This window comes from Schistocerca nitens, chromosome 7 (assembly GCF_023898315.1).
Source record: "Schistocerca nitens isolate TAMUIC-IGC-003100 chromosome 7, iqSchNite1.1, whole genome shotgun sequence".
Lineage (NCBI taxonomy): Eukaryota > Metazoa > Arthropoda > Insecta > Orthoptera > Acrididae > Schistocerca > Schistocerca nitens.
The window spans coordinates 379119816-379134531 of record NC_064620.1 but is presented as its reverse complement, the minus strand read 5'-3'; the positions used below and the strand labels follow the sequence as shown (position 1 = coordinate 379134531).

At 41.8% G+C, this 14716-nt stretch overlaps 1 non-coding gene across 1 annotated transcript; it reads left to right on the top strand.

The window, feature by feature from the left end:
• Nucleotides 1-14055: 14055 nt before the first annotated feature.
• On the top strand, nucleotides 14056-14139 carry Trnap-ugg (transfer RNA proline (anticodon UGG)). Its single transcript has one exon. It is a non-coding gene; the product is annotated as a tRNA-Pro (tRNA).
• The last annotated feature ends 577 nt before the right edge of the window (nucleotides 14140-14716 follow it).

Genomic DNA, 14716 nt, shown 5'->3' with positions numbered 1-14716 from the left:
ACATACCACTCCTTTTCAACCTCAGTCCCATCACTTTATTTATTTATTTATTTAACCTGATCAGAATAGGGCCACCAGGCCCTCTCTTACATCGGACCAGTGTTCCACACATGCAGCATTTCACACATCAGAGTTACATCATGACAATAGTTTAAATAAGAAAATTAGATTACTCTAGTGACAATATGAATAAAGAGTAGTGACTAAGATCTAATAAAGTAAATGCTGTCCGTATTTTTACAACAGGTGCTATACATACAGATTATGATAAAAGAAATAATAATAACTGTAAAAAATCAAATAATAATGATAAACATGAAAAAAAATTGGCAATAGTAATGAAGATTTGTGCAGATGTACATTAATATCTTGGTGTGTAAAGTAGATGTTTACTAATATAGCGAGTTTTGGGGAAGGGAGATTTAAGGAGGGGGAAAGAGGGAATTAATGAGGTGAAGTGCATTCATGTACAGAGGAAGGCATTACTGTTGCTTAAGTAGATACGTCATTAACTGTTTTTTGAATCCGGACATGTTTATAAGTTCTCTAACATAACGAGGGAGGCTATTCCTGAGTCGGGTTCCCGTTTCTGTAAAGGACTTTGAGAAGGTGACTGAGCGATGCTGTGGAACAGAGAGGATTTTAATATTATGGGAACGCTTGTTTCTGTCATGTTGTTTCGACATAAGCGTTAGGGACGAGGAGAGATATGAGTACATTTATAAGGCAATAGATGAGACAGAGTGTATGGAAATCTCTGCGTTTGTCTGCACGCAGCCAGGACAATTTTGCATATGCTGGTGAAATGTGATCAAAAAGTCGAACGTCACAGATATATCGGATGCAGGCATTCATTACCAGTTCTAGACGTCGCGAATTTTCCTGAGAGAGGCCTCGTAGGATAATATCGCTGTAGTGAATGATTGGGAGTATAAGCGTTTGTACTAATTTCTTTTTCAGATCGAAAGGAAAAGGTTTTTTATATTTTTGTAGGACATGAAGGGATGCTGATGCTTTTTTGCACACTGCAGTTACGTGCTCTGTCCAATTTAGATTTTCATCTATTATTTCCCCCCCCCCCCCCCACCACCACAACTCTTTGCTGAGGGAGAGAAGTTAATATTTGTTCCATTTAGGATAAGAGATGGTACGGATTCCCGATGTTTTGGGCTAATGAGCCTAGAGTGACCAACAAGTACCACTTAGGTCGTAGCGATGTATTTTTCTACAAACAACGAGTCATCTTCATGGCACCTTTGTAACTGCTGCAGGCGTTCCTCAAATCCTCTTACGCCATTCCTCTACTCCCCCACCCACAGCCGTAGAGGTTTTACGGGTGTCTCATTGTCACAATATATTTTCCCAGATAGCAACTGACACGTAGGCCGAGTTTGGCAAAAAATACATCATGCCTTACAGAGATAAGCTGATACGTCACTGTCTCATAACGTGATCAGGACTGTCAGCAATGAGCCCAGCTACCCTGAAAATCGTGGAATCCATACTAGTGTCGACAGTTGTGGAATATTTTCACATCTCAACCTTATATAGTAGGCGTATATTATCCCTATGGCATATTTCTACAAACGTAAGGTGAGCATATCCTCGGAGACCTCGGATGTCACTTCACATTTTTGTTAATTCACAGCTGATTAAATTTGCTTCTATTTAAATGAACACACAAATTCGCCCATGAAGTCAGTGGTATTTTGATGTAGCTGTTTGATTGCAAAAGTACTGAGAATTAAAGATATTGTTCGGAAGAGACTTGCACTTCCATGACGATCACGTGAAATTTGCGTGTTTTGTAGCTGTCAACTCCTGCAAGCTGTTCACGGGATCACAGATAGAAACATACGGCGCAAGGGACGCCAAGTCGGTGTGAGTCGGACGGTAGCAGTGAAGTGATCGACGATGGATGACGTGAGAAGAATTGATAAAATTAAAATTTTGGTATAGTTTGTCAAGGATTCAAATAAGGCAACAGTAATATAAGTAAAATAATGAAATAATTACGGATGTGGTATCAAGGTTCGACAATTTTTTAAAAATCAAAACGAAATTTTAATTCGCCAAGGACTTTCAAGATTAACCAAGCGTGTGCAGTCGGTACTCGTTTTGTATATTAAGAGCTAATACTCAAAAGTAAAGGAAACACTAATAAATTACGACTCAAAACCACTGATAGTGGTATTTTTTATATATTTGATCACCTTACCACAATATGTCACCATGAAAGGAGCAACATATGCAACACATACATTTTAACAAAAAGGCTATGGTATCAGGCCTCAAGAATAAATCTTACATGCGGCAGATTCTCTCACTAACACATTTCTAGTAAGATTAGATTCTACAAAAGTAAAATCCTTGCAGAAATAAAAGGTAAGGAAATTGATATTTGCAGGGCATATACGTCAATTAACAATTATTAGACGAGAGAGGAAACATCTCAAAGTGATGGACTTAATTCACTACACATGAATTGTGGTAACAATTTCACATCACAGAACTAAAGTGGTAGTGTAAAAATAATGGTACAAATTTCATACACGTATAAACTTTGCCTGAAATTTCTCCAGAGTTTTATGTTTACGATAGATCTTTTCGGTCTAATCCCTACGGGAGGTAGGTGGCTCGTAACGCTACGATGCTTCAAACTGGATGGTAAGTGATGCGTGTAGTAAGATTGTCAGACGATTCAGTGGTTAGGATGAGATATGGAACGCACATATATACATGGTATGCTTTTAATAAATGTGAAGGCTATTTTCTGAAGATCCGAGCGGTCGCCAGGCTTAAGCCTTAGTCAAATTTCGATTGAGTTTCGTGTGGGTTTGTTGTACAGTGTATTTTGTATCCCCTTCTATCCCGTTATGCAGCTCTTACCAGTTCTAAGAGCACAGTGAGCATGTAGAGAAATCTTAAAAGAAAAAGTTTACAAGCAGGTGATGGGTACAACCCACGGAACGTAGGTGCCATGCATGACAGCAAAGTGCGGAAATGATGTAGGAACTTTGCTGCAGAATATACACTACTGGCCATTAAAACTGCTACACCAAGAAGAAATGCAGGTGATAAATGGGTATTTATTGCACATATATATTATACTAGAATTGACATGTGATTATATTTTCACACTATTTGGGTGCATAGATCCTGAGAAATCAGTACCCATAACAACCACCTCTGGCCGTAATAACGGCCTTGATGCGCCTGGGCATTGAGTCAAACAGACCTTTGATGGTGTGTACAGGTACCCATGCAGCTTCAACACGATACCACAGTTCATCAAGAATAGTGACTGGCGTATTGCCACGAGCCAGTTGCTCGGCCACCATTGACCAGACGTTTTCAGCTGGTGAGAGATCTGGAGAATGTGCTGGCCAGGGCAGCAGTCGAAAATTTTCTGTATCCAGAAAGGCCCGTACAGGACCTGCAACATGCGGTCGTGCATTATCATGCTGAAATGTAGGGTTTCGGAGGGATCGAATGAAGGGTAGAGCCACTGGTCGTAACACATCTGAAATGTAACGTCCACTGTTCAAAGTGGCGCCATTGCGAACAAGAGGTGACCGAGACGTGTAACCAATGGCACCCCATACTATCACGCCGGGTGATACGCCAGTATGGCGATGACGAATACACCCTTCCAATGTGCGTTCACCGCGATGTCGCCAAACACGTATGCGATCATCATGATGCTGTAAACAGAACCTGGATTCATCCGAAAAAATGACGTTTTGCCATTCGTGCATCCAGGTTCGTCGTTGAGTACACCATCGCAGGCGCTCCTGTCTGTGATGCAGCGTCAAGGGTAACCACAGCCATGGTCTCCGAGCTGATAGTCCATGCTGCTGCAAACGTCGTCGGACTGTTCATGTAGATGGTTGATGTCTTGCAAACGTCCCCTTCTGTTGACTCAGGGATCAAGACGTGGCTGCACGCGCCGTTACTGCCATGCGGATAAGATGCCTGTCATCTCGACTGCTAGTGATACGAGGCCGTTGGGATCCAGCACGGCGCTCTGTATTACCCTCGTGAAGCCACCGATTCCATAGTCTGCTAACAGTCATTAGGTCTCTACCAACGCGAACAGCAATATCGCGATACGATAAACCACAACCGCGATAGGCTACAATCCGACCTTTATCAAAGTCGGAAACGTGATAGTACGGATTTCTCCTCCTTACACGAGGCATCACAACAACGTTTCACCAGGCAACGCCGGTCAACTGCTGTTTGTGTATGAGAAATCGGTTGGAAACTTTCCTCGTGTCAGCACGTTGTAGGTGTCGCCACCGGCGCCAACCTTGTGCGAATCCTCTGAGAAGCTAATCATTTCCATATCACAGCATCTTCTCCCTGTCGGCTAAATTTCGCGTCTGTAGCACGTCATCTTCGTGGTGTAGCAATTTTAATGGCCAGTAGTGTAATACCACACTGCCTAGAACAATAACCTCGCTGTAGAAGCCATCCGCCTGTGTTTCCCGCGAATTCTTCACGCTGGTCTGCAGACGGTTTTCTGTGCCAAAACTCTGTCCTGATAGCCAATAGTTCATGTGAGGAAAAATATGAAAGTAACAGGTAGTGAAGTCCGGGCTGTAAAGTGCGTGATCACACACTTGTCAACAAAAATGTTGCAGAAGCGTCTGTTGCAGCTACAGAGTGCGACTGGCCATTGTCATGAAGAAGTACAATGCCTGATGACAACGTTCCTCTTCGATTGTTCTGAATTGCCCTCAACAGACGGTTTCCTTGAATCGCCAGATACACTCACTGAACAAGATCATTGGCTGTCACTCGCTACCTTCCCTGTTGTCTGCGTGATGAACGTTTGTACACTACTGGCCATTAAAATTGCTACACAACGAAGATGACGTGCTACAGACGCGAAATTTAACCGACAGGGAGAAGATGCTGTGATATGCAAATATTTAGCTTCTCAGAGGATTCGCACAAGGTTGGCGCAGGTGACGACACCTACAACGTGCTGACATGAGGAAAGTTTCGAACCGATTTCTCATACACAAACAGCAGTTGACCGGCGTTGCCTGGTGAAACGTTGTTGTGATTCCTCGTGTAAGGAGGAGAAATGCGTACTATCACGTTTCCGACTTTGATAAAGGTCGGATTGTAGTCTATCGCGCTTGCGGTTTATCGTATCGCGACATTGCTGTTCGCGTTGATTTCTCAAGGTCTATGCACCCAAATTGCGTGAAGATGTAATCACATGTCAGTTCTAGTACAATATATTTGTCCAATGAATACCCGTTTATCATCTGCATTTCTTCTTGGTGTAGCAATTTTAATGGCGAGTAGTGTATTTCTTCCTTATAGTCGCTAGTGAGCTATAAGTAGTCGGCGAACAGTGATCGGCAAGCAGTGATCAACATTAGCGACGTCGCCTACAAACACCGGCAGCAGTACGAGTGTGCGGGGCGAACATTTTGGCTGTGCAAGCAATTGCGCTCTGCTGTTGGCGACGCGCCGTTAGCCTCGGATACGGACCGTGAATGCCCGATGCGGCCAGCACGCCACGATTCGCAGTGCTGCGAGTGGGCGTGGGAGTATTGGCGGCGCGGCGTCTGCCAGCGGCGCGGCTGTGTTGGCCTGTTTCCAGCCGCACGGTGCCCTACCCCGGTTAATAACGCTGGCGCTTGTTTGTGCCGAGCATACGGCAGATAAAAAGAACAATAAATCAGCTCACAGCTTTCAATCTGGCAAAAACTTTGCGACGAACAGTAAGTTTCATAGCGACATCGTATAGTTGTATGTGCTAAGGTGGCAAGTTTTTATAGCACACTTCGAAAAGAAATATCGTCTTTACTTTGAGTAAAACTGGTTGCTGCCTGCAAGACGTAATACTAAAGAGGTAGCTTCCACTGTGAACGTTAAGTTCAAATACCGTGCAACAGTTGCTTTCAAGGGAGAACTTTGTAACAAATTTCGATATAGCACGTAGTTAATCTCTTTGGGAAGCAGGATCACAAGGGACGGTAGAAGCTGGATAGAAACGGTGGACGAGGAACGACAGACTAAAATTGCGTATGGTTTGAGAAACAACTTACATCAGTCTGAAGAGAAGGAAAGGGACCATAAAAGCATTTTGAATGTAGGCCTACTGGGGTGTAATACTTTGACAATCGGAAGACAAGAGAAAAGCCAGATAGAATCCCTGGAAATGGCTGCTACATAAGCAGGTTTAAGACCAGCTGCAGAGATAGAGCTACCTCGAAGAGGTGTTCAGAACAATATGGGAAACCATATCTGTCTGGATGCTCATCCAAACACGAGAAGACAAACACATACGGCACAGTTGAAGAAACAAAAACATAATTTGAATAACAGCACGAGGAAGTACTGAGCGAAGATATCGCTGGGGACGAACGATGATGTCACATATTGCGTGTGAGTAATGTGGGAATGAAGAAGAAGGAAGACAGAAGAGTGAAATGGTTTACTGCTGAAAAACAACCTTAGGGTTAAGTGAGTAGACACGGGTAACAAAAAACTACAGTCATACTTTCAGGGAACACTCCTCACAGACAGAGGAATAAAATTTGTTATACGGACGTGGGTCTAGAAACACTGCATTTCCATGTCAGAACTCATTTCCTGCTTCCTTTCATAATCGCTTTAATCATGAGAAGCACTGGTTGGAATCATACTGAAAAACAGAGTGTAATAAGATGTGCTCAATAATTCAAATAATGTTGGATGGGAAAAAAAAACTTCTAATGGAGAAATAACGAAAGTTGTCCCACAGGGTTCAGTATAGGATCTAGTCCTATTTCTTGTGAAGGCTTATTGAGAATCCGCATGAAATCGTGCAGTCACGTAATCAACAAGGAATTGGTATCAAAATCTGGGCGGAGATTGTTGGCGACTGTCGGAGCATCATACCTTGCTTCCTTAGAGAATACCTCTTCTACTAGTACAAATGCCTTTACAGGTGCTACAAATTATTTACTTCATGGAGCTCCCCCTTATTTCAGCTTTGGTCTTCCTAGATGTCGATAACACATTCAATCACAGATCAATAGGTGAAGGTAGGCCACTTGTAAGTAGGCTGTTTAGGTTTTTATGTTGGTAACGCCACGTAGTACTCTGTATGAAAATCGCTGACTGCGCTGTGTGCAGTCTGTGGCTGGTTGGACTCATTCTTGGAATATTCGCTCGTGTAGTGTTGGGCTGTTGGATTTGAACAGCGCGTAGCGTTGGGCAGTTGGAGGCGAGCCGTCAGCAGGGGTGGATGTGGGGCCAGAAATGTCAGAGTTTTGAGGGACTCCTATGAGCGGACGCCAGAGAAAGGAAATTTGTAAGATTGGACGTCATGAACTCATATCAATATATTATGACTTTTGAGCACCATTAAGGTAAATACATTGTTCTCTATCAAAATCTTTTATTGGCTAACTATGCCTATCAGTAGTTAGTACCTTCAGTAATTAGAATCTTTTATTTAGCTGGCAGTACTGGCACTCGCTTTATTGCAGTAGTTCGAGTGACGAAGATTTTTGTAAGGTAAGTGATTCATGAAAGGTAAAGGTTATTGTTAGTCAGGGCCATTCTTTTGTAGGGATTATTGAAAGTCTGATTGCGTTGCGTTAAAAAAATATTGTGAGTCAGTTTAGTGATGATGAGAATAAGTAAAGATAAAACTTTCTGAGTACGTTGAGTTTTCCTCAGCTGTTTGAAAATCAAAAAACGTGGAAGCTTACCAGCACAATCATTCTTAATTTTCAATGGGGAAGTTTCATATGTCGACCCTTAGCCGAGGATATGTCAATGGAATCTTCTGATTTTTTTCTTGTAGTCTGAGTAATTAGTGTAGTTATTGTTTAATGCTAGCTCGTAATTGTAGAGAGAGTCTCCTTTGTACTCGTAGTTTTTCATTGTTGTACAGTAAAACACTTGGGGCATGCATGGAGATTTGCACCAAAAAATTCGCAGCCGTGCTTGCAATTAATTGGATAATACTTTCAGTGCTATTTTAATGTGTTTTCTTATTTTTCTCTTCAAATTGTGCTTTTCTGTGTTATCATGTGAAATATTTGGCAATTATGGCGTGTGAAAAACGTAACACTAGGCTGTAAAGTAAATTGAGATATGACAGTGAAGACGAGGGTAGTGTGTTAGCGCTATCCTGTAATGAATTAAGAAATATTTCAAGTAGTAATTTGGTAACTGTGCATAGAGAAATGGACCAGGCAATAAATAGTGGTGTAGACAGTGAAACAGTTAGTGAGCAGGGTAGTGTTGTCGATCGATCGGACGGCAACAGCTCGTCTCAGGAGTCCGAAATGACAGGATACAATCTTGAAAATACTGTAGATTCAGGTTTTCCGTCATTACCCATTTCTCAATTAAGTCAAGACACATTTTGAGCTTTACAAAATTCGAATTTTTCCGGTGCAAATGCACTGCCGAAAAGCGCAGAGGAACATGTTTCAGACACCAGTGCATTGTTATTACAATTAATGCAATAAATGGGACAACAGCTTCAAAAGTTATACACAATGGAACAAAAATATGATTCCTGATTGATAATTTCGGACTGGAATTCGTAATTTTCCTTGGTGTATTGCCAGTGGTTATGGAAACACACTCAGAGATAAGTGAATTCTGGATATTCGTGTTACTGTATGGCACACTCTAAAGATTGAGCTACTGCTGTTTCGTGGTTGTGGAGGATAGATGGATCCTATGATGCCGTGGGGTACCTCCTTTCGGCCGCGAAGACAAGATGGTGTACTCGTTACTCGTCTTCGCATAGGCCACAGTCGTTTGACGCGTTGCTCCTCGCTCCCGCGGCAGGGTACCCCAATGTGAGGTGCTTGTGGCTTGCAAATAACTGTGGGAGACATTTTACTAGACTTTTATTTTCGGACCAGAGGGCAGCGATAGATTTCCTGCCAGGTCTGCCCTCTCTATTAAGTGACACTGAAACGAATGTGGTCACATTTTAAAAAATTTTTAATGTTCTCAACTTGTTTCCAAAAATTTTATGGAGATGATCTTAATGTATTAGCAGGCAAATGACTCACCCACGTTTTTTGCAAGTACTCAACCAGTCACATATCCATAGTGCTTATCTTTTAGCTCTTTTGTAGTTTTACTCCTGTTTTAATCCAGGAATAGCACCTGTCTTCCTTCTTTGTTGTGTTAAGGCCTGTGAGATAGAGCGATTGTGTGGGTCAACGCGACAGGGATGGGAGCGAGTTAATGACTGTCATTTTTTAGTTTTTCTCCTCACAGTGTGACATCGATTTTAGATATGTTTAAGGGCGCTGAAAACCTCGGCTTCTAGCACCCGTTAACGCCACACACACACACACACACACACACACACACACACACACACACACACACCTAGAAATTGAGCGTATGATAGCGGTAAGTTTAGCGTGTTCCTACAGTGAAAATATGCCCGTGAGTTCGTGCAAGCCGTTCTGATATAGTTAAAGAGAAATCACGGTTTCTAAGGGACCAATATTGAGGTTTTTGAACAACAAAGTTATTACTTGTGATTAACAGTGTCGAGCGACCTTTCCAACTATGGTTCTCCAGTGGGTTGCATATCGGCAACAAATGAAGTGGTTTTAATTTTGATCAGATTGTTTAACTCAATGTACCAAAGTCGTGGTGGCAGCTAGGCGGTTTGTTTCTCCTTTTTGTTGATAGTTACTGTCCGATAGTGGGGACTTAGAATTTTTCTACCACACGTACAATTCTGATGATTTGTCTGTTCTGAAACCAAAACATATTAAATGAAGCTCTGGCACCTAAAATAAAAATAGGCTTCCGATTTATAATTGAAACAAATTGCCCTTCACGACGTTTGAAACAAATTGCCCTTCAACGACGTTATATTAAACTAAGACTAAAGATAATTGGGAAATAAGAGTTAAAAAGAAAAGGTCTTTAAAGTGAAAGCAAATATGTGTAATGTGTTCTTGGTAGTCGTAAATTTAACGCAGAACGTTTTAGCTACATTACCACTACCCAAACTGTGGTAAATTATATATATGTTTTATCATTTTGCAAAGATAAGTGAGGCTGTGATGACAATGGGAAACGCTCGTTGCACATCACTTCCTGCAAACGTGACGTCATGTTGACGTCACACGCAACATCGACTACCGCATGATTGGCTATCAGCTTTGTGACAAGAAAGAATATAAATGTTATTGCTCTTAGAGTCACTAGCACCACTTTATACTGACCTGTAAAACTCATGCCTTACCACACACTCTGTAGTAGACACACATTCGAAAATAAAAGAGCCAACCACTTGTCAGAAGAAAATGATTCTTATTGCTGCTCGTTTTATTCACAGTAATTTACGCTGTCCTCTTGCGGTGCCGTCTGATCATACAGCCGGAATATTTACATCGTTTTTCGTTCTCAAATCAGACGCAATGTAAATAACATCAAACATTGTAGATTATACTTGTGTTAGATTACTAAGAAAGTCCCAGAATGTGTTAACAACGCTAACATGAAAAACGCTGAGTATGGGCAGGATGCAAAACCTAAACCTTTCGACTCCAGAAGCCATAACGTTATCAATTCCGCTAGCACGTAATCATGTAATACCTCTCTTCCGCCTTGAATATCAGTGTCTGTCTTGAAGGCTTATATCGTTGATGTGTTATTAAGTGACATTTAACAGCAATGGTCACGTGTTTGTGGTAACTTTTCAGTACTCAGTTACCCTGAAACGGAAAAGGCGTACTGCAAAGTATAAGTGTTTCATGCTTAATTTGTAAATTATTGACGATAACAACTCGCTTCTGAGAGAGCACTCTTATATGACAGCATTATGCCTCGCAAGTCATCGTGTGACATTAAATATAGCAATGATAATGCACTGTAGAAATGACGTGTTCGCAGCGCCGACGAGTGTGGGAGAACAAAAGCTCCAGGGCGCAAACATTACGGGGAGCCCAAGCCTCTCAAGGGTTTGGATCTCTCAGTTCTTCGACAATTGTTAGGCTGCTATTGTAGAATAACATAACAAAATAAATCCCCCAGTCTCAGCATAACCAATCTAGCTCTTCCTTTCCACTCCATTTCATTAGTTTTATGATTTGTACGGACGTACGGCATAAATTTCTATTTCGTGTTTAATGTTGAATGAACTGTATCTTCTTTAGACAATGTGCCCTGAAACCATTTGAATTGGACTCTAAAATGGGCTTTCTTTAAATGTTGCAAAACCTAACAAAACATTTTCCAAATAAATGTACACGCTAACAGCTGTGAAACTTCGTTATAATTTGGTAGCTTTGCGAATAATATTCAAAAGTAGGTAAAATCTGAGTCTATCATAAGGTGATTTTGCATGAAAATCATGAATACAGAAAAAAATTTGCATTCAAGAGCAAACGTAAAACATTTCTATTTGTAAAATGTTGTCCTGGAAGAATAGTACAAGTGAATAAACGAAATGACATGGAGAAGGTACATTGGCTATGCTCTAAGATATCGTGGTCTCCTGACCTTCATTGCTTACATATTCCGCCCTCACAATCATAGTCTGCACATCAAGACGCTTCATTCGAACCCAAACTCGATAAGATAAAATCAATGTAGTTTGAATCCATGTAAATGATATGCAAATAACTAGTAAACCGCAAATGCGCACCGTGGTCGAAATACTCGGGGCTGGCGTACACACACACACACACACACACACACACACACACACACACACACACACACACACACATTCAAGACACAACGGTTACAAAAGCTTTCAGTTTGGGAGAGGCAAACACCGCACGCCAGGACGCCGGTCCCTTCAGAGGTTTTCACAGGGAGCTATCTAAGTCGACCGGCGGCCGCCCGTGGAGCGGACAGCTTGTGCCCAAGTGAAAGGGGGAATGACCCCGTGTTCGACTTAAAACCGAATTCCGCTACATTGTGTGGGAGCACCCAACCCACGCATTCTTTACCAATATAGTACGCAGTTTCAGAGATTTTCACAGGGAGACAGCAAACACCAAACGCCGATGCTACAGATTTCTGAATTGGTCGCCTTAAACGAAATGTCATTCTCCCGTTTTAGAAAAGCAATGCTGATTGGCAGACGATATTCGTTACGCCTTGAGCTGAAGGAGTAATGGAAGAGAATGAAAGAGATACCCCTTCACGTCCGGCATGGAGAGGGGCCGTTCTGCTGTCGCTCTTGGAGCGAGAACACGTAACGAAAGCGTGTGCGCTCGTACGTGTACTCAAACAGTGAGGAACAAGTCTCTCCTCAGTACTTCACTGGGAGAGCACCTGTGTCTAGAGCAAATCGGAGGGCGACTCTATACTGAGTCCTTGCGATTAAGCGTCGTTCACTGTGTTGGCCGCCACACTTAGTGTGCGGTGTGAAAGGACAGAGTTATAGTTAAACGCCTGAAAGCGAATTTTTGAGTGGCGTCACGGTGGACTGGTTATTTGACCAGTGTACCACGCCAATTGTTAGACAAGGGGCGAATAGGAGTCCTTGACTTCATCAAGGCGCAGGAAGAGTTTGATTGGCGAAGGTCAATCCAGATAGAACGAGAGTTATCTTATTTGTCAGCAGCGAGCGGCGCAGACAGCAGTCATCGCAGCTTACGGTATTGTGCGCTACAGCTATTGCGAGCCTCATATTTCCTCCACAACAGTACCCTTCACTGCATTTCACACGCAACAGCGTCGACTGTACCTAGCAACATTCTAACGGATAATTATTCAAGTTGAGTAGGCGCGGCTCCCACCCATTCTGCCAAATCAATAACAATCTTAAACTTTGTATAGAAATGTCATTAGCGAATCCTATCTTTAAGAGGTAACTTCACATTCCGAGAAGAACCCGGAAATAACTTGATCAGTTCATAATTAAATGTGCCATTGTGATTTCTCAGAATTTTTGCAAAATAAATAACAATTTTCGTGAGTTTCGTGTTTTTCTTACACTAACTAGCACTACTCCAGTACCCAAGTATCCCACTAGTTACGTAAGAAATTTTGTGAATTTGTGTCATTTCCTTACAGCGGACGACTCCAGAAGATATTTATTGCTGAAAGTTTTTCAGACATTTCTCTTTAGAACGTTAGGAGCGTCTGTCCGACTTCTGTAGTAGTGTGGGAGTGGAAATTGCATCTTGCAGGAGCCACAGGGTAAAGGGTACATCTCAGATTAATCTGTTGCGCAGACTGACAGAAAAGGGAGCCCACACGCTCACAATGCTGATGTTCGGAAGTAAGGAGGTAATGTTCTTCATCTGTTGGTCCATAGAATAGCCAAAGTACAAGGGAACTCTCGTGCTACCTTACGTGACATTATTTCGTAGTAAAAGAGACTTAGCTTTCAGAGGTTCAGGTCAGAAAACTGGAAATCCAAATAATGAAAATTCTTCGTATTATTAGAGCTCTAGAACTGCTATGACCCAGTTCGCATTAGCGAGTTCAGAGACTGACAAAAAGCTGGAAAGCGTTTAGAAATGAGCGGTATTATTCCACTAGTATTGATGCAACTCCCGATTCAAATCATACTGAACAAATAATATTCATCTGCATTATATTTACTTCAAGAAGGAAATTAATAGATACGAATGAAATGAAGAGCTTTTGGAATTCGCAGATTGTAATCATAAAATGAGTTGCACATTTAATTTGAACAGCACTTGTAAAACATTCAACGCCGCGGACAATTTTATGATAATGGAAGTAGTATTAGAGCACCTTATGCAAGAGCTCTGACCCATGTTCTTCAGTGAAATCCTGTTGCAAAATTTTCACTGTGTGCTTTTCATGGTCTAATGTGGTGCACATGTAGCTGAGAGTTGTAATGAAGCCGGCATTTTTTCGGAGTGATTCAATTTTTTTTTTTTTTACAACCTGTTCAGTAGCACTCCACAACGGTGGGGATTTTTGAAACAGTGAATTGGATGTTCTTTATATTTTGTGTCTCACACCTATTGGAGTGGTGGAGTTGTTGCTGGAATACCAATAGCACGTCACTTCAGTAAGATTGCCATTGCTGTTGAAACCCTCAGTGATCATCAGTGGCCGGCCGGAGTGGCCGAGCGGTTAAAGGCGCTACGGTTTGGAACCGCACGACCGCTACGGTCGCAGGTTCGAATCCTGCCTCGGGCATGGATGTGTGTGATGTCCTTAGGTTAGTTAGGTTTAAGTAGTTCTAAGTTCTAGGGGACTTATGACCACAGCAGTTGAGTCCCATAGTGCTCAGAGCCATTTTTTTTGATCATCAGTGACAAAGTTGTCAGCTGAAACATTTGCTGTGGTACGGTTTTTTTGGATTATGTGATATCATTAAAGTGCTTAAACATTACATTAACTTATCTACAGTTGGTGGTACGAATTGACTACAGAAGCAAATTGCTACAACCTCGAAATACTACCACTGGTGATGAGGTAAGATACTTCGAGAACTTATTACATGTCTTACATCATCTTCGCAAACATCGAGACTCCATTCTCCCTGATCTTAAGTTGCTGCCAGTGCAGTTAACATCGACCCTGAATTTCTGGAGGTGAGCACTAAGGAGAGGAAATCATTTCTTGATGGAACCAAGAATGAAATGAGTGATTTATACTCAAAATATTTATTCAAGGAAAATGTATTTTATGTCATTATTGACAAACTAATATCTAAGGTTTAAAACCAGACATGAAACAAGATTTTAGATGAAACGTTTAGGTTTTATGGAAA